We start from the raw sequence: 7986 nt of genomic DNA, 5'->3' as shown, positions 1-7986 counted from the left end.
AGAGACAGGCGCTGGGCTCCGCAATGCCGTTCGGAAGCTCCCTGACAAACCACCCCTTTGGAGTTGTTTTTTTTCTTTTTCGGGGAGGAGGGGGTGTTTTCTGCTTTATTTTTTCACTCGCTTTTCAAATTTTTATTTCTGACGTTGCCCCCCCAGCAGCCCCTCTCCCGCATCCCTGCATCTCCCCTCCCTGGTGCGGGGGCTCGGCCACGCGGCCCCCGCTGCGCTGCGGAGCCGCAACATGGCTCCGCGGTCGCGTCCTGCTTGCCTCTGCGCCCTCGTAGCCCCTTTGCAACTCAGCTAGTCACAGAACTCAATTAGGAGGCTGCTTTTTTCCAGAAGCCGGCCAGGTCCGGCAAGGAGAGGGCTGGCAGCACCGCAGCCACCCTCAGTGCCACCCCCGGCAAGAGGGGACGTGTTCCCTCTCCCAGGCTCTAGCGAGACTGCAGCAGCGCACGTCGGTTCTTAGGTTAGGCTTTAGACCTCAATAAATCTCTGTTGCAAGACTCGTGTTTTCAGCTTCCTAAAGACACGCCGAGCCCTGAGTTTGAGCATCCTGAGAGCTGTGCTTGGGCAAGGGAAGATTTAATTATTCGGCTGCAAAAAGCCCTATAGCTGGATTCAGCCGCATACACACAACTCTCTGCACCCCCTCCCCTCTTCATCTCTGCTCCGCTTTTATCAGCATTGCGTCTGCCCAAGGAACCGGGTCCATAGCCATCTCCATCCTCCATCCCTGCAGCGCTTGCCGTGGGACACACGACCTTGTCTGCAACGGAGATGTCAGTAGCAGAGCACTTCCCTTGTTTAGGAGAGGGGGAAAGGAAAAACCTCACTGTACTTTGCGGGATTGCTTGATTTCGTGCTCGCCTGGGAAAAGCAGGTGCTTTTAGGGAGGGCTGCTGGGGGAAGAGGGACAAGGAAAGGGAAGAAGCAGAGGACACGGGCCTTGGAGGACAGCAGCGTGGTGGTGGTGAGGAAGGTAACTGCCCCCCGCTCCCGAGGCTGTGCTGCAGCAGAGCCATCGCGCAACCAAGCACTTGGGAACGGGTCGTGCCTCCAACCCTGGCAAGAGGCAGGAGTGAGGAAGCACGCGGTGCCCATACGGCTACACGGAGCGGTGCGGCAACCCATTCCTCTCCTGCGGACCTGATCCTGAGCGTTGCTCCGGCACGGCCAGGTACCATGTAACTGCAGAAGCTCACAGGGCAAGAGGCTGCGAGGTGCAGGAGGGCCCAGCTTCATCAGGAGGGCTCTAGAGGCACAGAGATCCTTAAGACAAGCTGGATTTTTCCCCTCCCTCTTCCCCAGTAGATCAGCGCAAGTACCAAAGTGTCGGAGACCTGCTTGCTCCCATGTCCATCCAGCGCTGCAAGGTCACAGGACACATTTTGACCTCATTTGCTCCCACCATAAGTCAGGGGCTACGCAGTGACTGGATTCACTGCTGGGGGAAGGGACACCCTCATCTCTTCCATACAGCCCTGCGGGGGCAGATTTCCAGCCACGGGGCAGTTCTGCTCTTGAACAAGTCCTTGGTTCTTTGCAAAGCAGGCAGTGAGGGATAAGGAGCCAAGTGCAGGGAGTCAGACCCCAGTAAACCGAAAGCTGGCATTAAGAGACAGAAAGGAGCAAGTCACTCCGAGGTAATCTGCAGTGCAGCAGGAAAGCTGCTGGCTCCCTCCAGGGGCCACCGAGAGGCCAAGGCCAGCTCTGAAGGCACGCAGGTAACTGGGGGGCTGCACGGGGCCCGATGGACGGGACTGGGCCTGGTCCCCACACTGGGGTGTGACGGGGATTAAGAATCAAGATCGATTGTGCCAAGACGGCGTAAGCCAGATGCTCCTCCTGGACCAGATCCCTCTCCAGGTTTGCAGGGGAGGGAGTCGCACAGACTCAGCCAACAGGACTGCCTCGATTCTCAAATGTTCTCCCCTCCCTCGGGCTTCCTATGCGTCCCCTTCTTAGCCAGGAGGGGGTTGAGGAGGTTAGACCTCTTAGCTGTAACCCTCTTCCCTCACACAAAGCCCCCATCCCGTGTATTGCTCCCGTCCCCAGGCTGCAGCCAGGGGTCTGCAGAACTGCCCCGAACGTGCTCCCCGCTGCTTGCGCATGAGCCAGCGGCTGCAGCATGGCCAAGGGGGGCTGGTTCGCCTCCCCAAAAAACAGTCATGGGCCTGGGGGCCGCCGCGCTGCACTGAGCCTTTCACGCCAGTCTGAAATCAAGGGAGACAAGAGCGTGAGGCAGCAAGAGTCAGATCAGCTACGGCTGGCGGATGGAAAAGTGAGAAAGGCTGGTGCTGGGGCCGGCCACAGCTTCGCTTTGCCTGTTTTCTGCTCATGTACTGAACCCTGTTTGTTTAGGTACATCAAGGCTCAAGCACCTGGGAGTGGAGCTTATTGCACAGAGGCCTACGTACGTCCACAAAACTGCCCCCACCTGCCTCCTCCACTGTGTTTTCCGCTCTGTGGTGGGATCCCATGTTCTCACCCACCTCTGTGTCAAAGCCAGCTCCTTAGTCTTGGTTGCTGGTGGTTCCTGGCTGGCTCAGAAGCTTGATTTGCTTAGGGTTCAGCAGGGGGCACCTGCTTCAGGACGTCACACATCCTGCAGGCTGATTAGGTGAAAAAAGCCCCCAGAGCAACACCATTAGTCACACAGCAAGGACAGCACCGGTACCAAGTCATCTCCTGTCCTAGGCACCATCTCCTTTTCAGTCAGAAGGAGGATTTATCCAAGATCAGATGTACCCCAGTGCCAGTCACAGCTTTAGTGAAGTCCAGTTTTCTGATGGAAAAGCCTTGGAGAATATGAGCTGGTCTCTGCAACAGCGGGTCTGGACCAGGCCATTCCACGATGGAGTCACCACAGAGAAATTACTGTCTTACTTCCCCTGTACAGTTCCCCCACACTCAGAAGAGCTACACAGTTTCCCCCCTCACAGGGAAAATCACAGCTGGGTCCAAGCTGGGGTGAGAAGGAAGATTTATCTTCCTCTCTCTAAGCACCCCTTCCTTGTAGTTGTACACTAAGCACCAGTCTCCACTCCAGATGTACACTAAGCACCAGTCTCCACTCCTTATTCATGTGACAACCGCTCAGGGAATGACTTTGCATATGACTGCCTCATCCTATACTAGTCCTGACATCAGTTAGTAAGGACAGGTTAAAAAAACACTTCTCTTTTCTCTCAAGTCACCACACAGCAGATGGAGCTGTGCTGTCATCCCACAGCGTGTGCCAGGGAGGCTTCGGGTTTGAGCTACGTCGAGAAATACTGGGACTGCTTGCAAATAGGATAAGGAGAAACAAATCTGGGTAGAGGCCTGATCCCGAGGGAAGCTTTAATGATATGGGTGGGTAAACCTGAGAAAGGAAGAGGTTAAAGGAAAGAGTATAACAGTCAAGTGCATAACAGGCTGCTGTAAGGGGAGGGAACCACTGATTTCCATAGCTGTGTAGGTAGTAACAGGCCCAGCCTGCAGCAGGAATGATTCAGGTATCAGGGAAAGAGCTTTCTGGTGGGAAGGACAGAGAAGCACTGGAACAACGTGGGCAACAGGAAAAATTCCTGCCTAGGGAAGATACTGGAGAAGCACCTAGCAGGTGCACTGATCCCTCCAGCCTTATATGCAGAAGGGGCCACAAAGAGAAGGTGGCATCACACAGCTATTTCCCCTGGAAGAATGGAAAAAAAACCCCAAACATCTTCAGGTCTTTTCCTAAGCCCAAAGGGTTCATCTGTGTCACCACAGAGACCCGGAAAGGTACCACTGCTCGAGGGGCAATGACAGGGCACAGTGTCTATAAAAGCCCAGGCTTGTCATCCTCATATAAGGACAAAGTTGAGGCATCCCCACAGAAGTGATCAAATTCAAGGTGTCGTTTTTTTTTCCAGAAAGACAGAAATGGGATGTACCTTTGTCAGTCCTATGGAAATAATCCTATTTGGGATTAGTTCCTCACATGGTTTGTCCCAAGCCAGCTCAAAACCAATTGGCAGCATTACCAAGGTATAATAATACCCCCAGGTGATATCCCAGAGCGACGGCTATTTTCTTTCACCTCCTAATAGCTCCCTTCTGATGAACTGCACAGCCTCCTGGGTATGTTTGCAGAAACAAGAGGAAAACGGCGATAATCTGATGTGTGTAGGATTATACATATATATACTATACAGCTGTATCTGCAGCTTTCTTTCCCCTTGAAAAGGCCGTGCCCAGGGGACTTGCAGAGCCTGACAGTGAAGGATTCAAAGCACTCGCTCAAGGACCTCAGACTCTGCCCTGCTCCCCCAGGATTTTTTAGGCTACAGGACAATTCACCTTACCTGTAGCACAGTTTTCCCACCCTGGGCTGCCAGAGTTTTGACACCAGAAGGTAAGGGACCCTTAGCAAGACAGCCTCCCTCCCTGCAGGGCTTGCCTGTATTTTAGAGTAGCTTGCCCATGTTTGCAGAATGGCTACAGGACTATGAAAGCACAGGGATCATTTTCACAGCCTGCTCTCCTAACCCTCTAAGTAACCCCATCGTCAGCTGTCGCCCAGCTGAAGCAGGCAGTACCTGTTTAAACTTTTATCACCTTTATTACAAAAGGAACCAAGATAAAACCAGTTCGTGCAGAACAGAAAAAAAAAAAAAACACAAAAAAACGGGACAAAGCCACTCTCCCTCTTGCAAAGGCCCAGGTGACCGCAGGATGGCACCACTGCCACTTCTCCCGGAGGGACACCACGGCCTGTGCCAGGAGCTGGGAGAGGGGAGGAGAAAGGAGAGGAGACAGAAGGGGAGAGGACTGCTGCAGGCAGGCTGGTGTTGATAACCTGCCCAGGGTTTTGGCCTCCCAGGTGGTGGTTCTGTCACTTAACCGCTGATGAATGATTCAGGATCCTGGATCTCCACAGGCGCTCAGCTACGAATTTGGTTTCAAGACTGTGGCTTGAATTAAAATGCATTCTGACCTGGAGAGGCAGTTCTGCCTCCTTCCACGAGCTTGGCCCTGCTTTCTCAGTGGCAAGAGCCACCTCTGATCTGGCGTTTACAGAAACAACCAGAAGTGATGTTCTACCAGAATCTTTCACCGTCAGCTTTTTAGTCCACCGTCCCCGTCCCCCAGTGGCTTTGCTACTCCTACTCAGCCCTGAAACCCTCTCAGCCTTACAGAGAAGCGAGCAGGCATCCTGCAGCCAGCCTGTTCCCCATCATTTCTGCCTCCTGGTGCCTAATGTTCCCTCTGCAGAGTGCAAGAGGCTGCCGGGGAGGAGGCAGGCAGCCCTCGCACAGCTTTCCTTGGGGTGGGAGGCATGGCTGCTGCTGTGCACAAGGTGGCACTAGCTCTCCATCTTACCAAGGCTGCAGGGACCTGCAGGGAACGAGCTGCCGATGCGAGATGCAAAGCAGGCGTTGGATTACTCTGTGTCAGAAGATATGGGCTCCGGATCCTTCCCTGCATAGCCAGACCCCTCTCTGGATACTCCAAACACCAACCGACCTGCTCAGGCACAGGTCTTTTATCTGACAGGCAGCAAGACTGGATGCCAGGACCATCACTCCCACGGATGCTCTGGATGCTGGCCAAGAGCTCGTGTCTAAAATGACAAGGCTCAAACGTGCAAGGAAACATCACCTTTCCTGCTGGTCTGCAAATTAGCGCTGCGAGAAAGCAGAGCTGCTAAAGCTCTTGCTCCCCGTAAGGGCAGAAGGTTACAGTCTTCACCTAGCTCACCCTTAGCTGAGCAAGTAGTTCTCCCTCCTTTCAGTCATTTCCACAGCTTTTCCAACTGAAAGCCACATGAATGTTGTTCCTTCTCCAGCCCCAGAGCAGCCTCCCCTTGCCCAGCCCTGCCCTTCCCCAGTGAACTGTGGTACCTGGCCTCCAGGGAGACTGGATGCTCTTTAACACTCCACCGCACAGTGACAACCTCCAATCTGCTCCGCACCCCCCCTCCTCCTTCCAGGAAAGCTTGTATCCCTTCCCATATGGAAATGTCAGCTGATTCAGAGATGTTCACATTTTGTGCAAAGAAGTGATCAAAGGCTTGCTTGCAGCTGCTCAGCTTAATTTTAGCTATTGCACGACACCAGAAGCTTGCCCCTAACTCACCTTCTTCCCGATAGCATCTCCAAATCAGGAGCGAGATTTAAATGAGATCTACAGAAATCGCCTAAATGTGATGTGTCAAATCTCTTGCATTCAGATGGGGGAAAAAAAAACACCCAACAAACAAACCTAGAAGCAGAGGAAAGGAGGGGGTATGTGCACGAGAGAATTTGTCAAAAGCTTGAACATCAACTCTCAGGAGAGAGGACCCGTATCACATGCTTGTACGTGGGCAGTGTCCCTGTTAGAGGCGTTACTTGCAGCTTGGTACCTTCATAAAAGAACATTCCCTGGGGTTCTGCAGCAAGAGAGGTTGTGCAGCGTTGATACCAGGGCACAAAGCTGCCAAATCCAGGGGCAACCAGGCTGCAGGCTCGGAGCGTAAGGCGTGAGAAGTGGAGACCTAAGTGTCTGGAAATAACATGGGGAAGAGGGGGAACAGGGATGTACCAAAGCAGCACTGGAAACTGGCCAGTGGAAGCAGGAGGACACGGGAGGGCTGTTTTACTGTGCTGCCTGACTCTTCTACTGGAGATTCTCTTCGCTGGAGGAGGCACATGGGTTTGCACCTTTCCTGCATGCTTTGCTGAGGGGGTCCTGCAGCTCCTTGGCTCACAAACCCTTCACACCAAAGGGTCCCCCCTTTCCCAGTGCAGCTAGCAAGACATGACTAGACAAAGTCAGAAATTTACACTACCGAAACCCCGATGCAAAACTTTACCCCCTGAAAGCCCTTCATTTCACAGCTAAATTCAGATGCAGACCCCAGAGATAGAAAAGCTTTTGGCATCATTACAGGAAAAGATCTAGAAGTGCTGTAGGAAGTTACATTCCAATTAGCTTCACATCAACGGTGGGGTAAGCATTACAAAGCATTTAAAAGATCAAATGCAAAAGCACAGCTTGAGTAATAGGGACCAAGGTGGTTTCAGCTAGGAACAGTTGTGGTTAATCTGATGGAGCTCTTTGAGGCTGTAACTGCTACAGGAGTCAAAGTGGTGGAAACAGGCAGAGCACAATTAGGTTTGCAGCATGCAGTGGACAGGGCTTTGCAAAAGAAGCTAATGACTGAGATGGGGAGTCCCAGAATAAGTAGATGTGCTGTGGCTTAATGCTCTGGAAATTGCCCAGAAACAAAGATGCAAGCAGGAAGGCATTAATGGAAACCTTCTATGTCAGAAGGAAATGATTCCTGGGATGGAGCAATACTGCCAGCTTGTCTGGAGCAGAACAAAAGGCAGGAAGGTAAGACAGAGAGCTCCCTAGGGCAGGGAGCTATATTTCGGTTCTGAACATCATGTTCCACAACTCCTCATGCCCCAAACAAATAATCCTCTCCTTTTTTTTTTGAGCAGAGCTGCTGGAATTCCTCTTTTTGTATTCTCTCCCTCATTTTTCTGCTCTAATGGTGTTGGTTTTGTTGTGTGCTTTTTTTAACAGAACCAGAAGCTCCTTTCAGAACTAACAGTGCCAGCAGCACGTACAGGACCCATCTAAGCAGGGATGGAGCAGTTGCGTGGCTGTGATCACATCTGGGGGAGCCCGAGCAATGCCAGGGGGTGCTAACTGGGAGTTACACTCCCCATATCCCTCCCTCCATGCATTCTGCAAATCTGCAGACAGATGGGAATGGCAGGCGAGGAACAGAAAGACCTCATTTTGTACCTATTATCTTCGGTAAGAGTTTTGCCACTGATGCATATGGGAACAAATTCTAGGCGAATGGCACCTAAACCACATCTGCCTTCCCAGGGCTTTGTAACCTGAGGGCAGGGACATAAGAGAAAATTCTGGTCCGAGGCATGCTGGAGCCAAGATGAGGTTTTTAGCTGTAGTCCTTGAATCCACTCTTAGGTTGTTCTACTGATGAGATCGACTGATTAC

The 7986-nt window shown here is 52.4% G+C and overlaps 1 long non-coding RNA gene across 1 annotated transcript; it reads right to left on the bottom strand.

Annotated features, from left to right (window-relative positions):
• Positions 1-127: 127 nt before the first annotated feature.
• On the bottom strand, positions 128-5874 carry LOC113487454. The gene is made up of 2 exons (XR_003399794.1): positions 3048-5874; positions 128-2997 (listed from the first exon to the last, which is right to left on the bottom strand). It is a non-coding gene; the product is annotated as an uncharacterized LOC113487454 (long non-coding RNA).
• Positions 5875-7986: the final 2112 nt, after the last annotated feature.

The sequence above is a fragment of the Athene cunicularia genome (assembly GCF_003259725.1).
Source record: "Athene cunicularia isolate RWA chromosome 20 unlocalized genomic scaffold, athCun1 chr20_part1, whole genome shotgun sequence".
NCBI classification, from domain to species: domain Eukaryota; kingdom Metazoa; phylum Chordata; class Aves; order Strigiformes; family Strigidae; genus Athene; species Athene cunicularia.
Note: the sequence above shows the minus strand (reverse complement) of the source record. Positions and strands in the feature narration are given on the sequence as shown.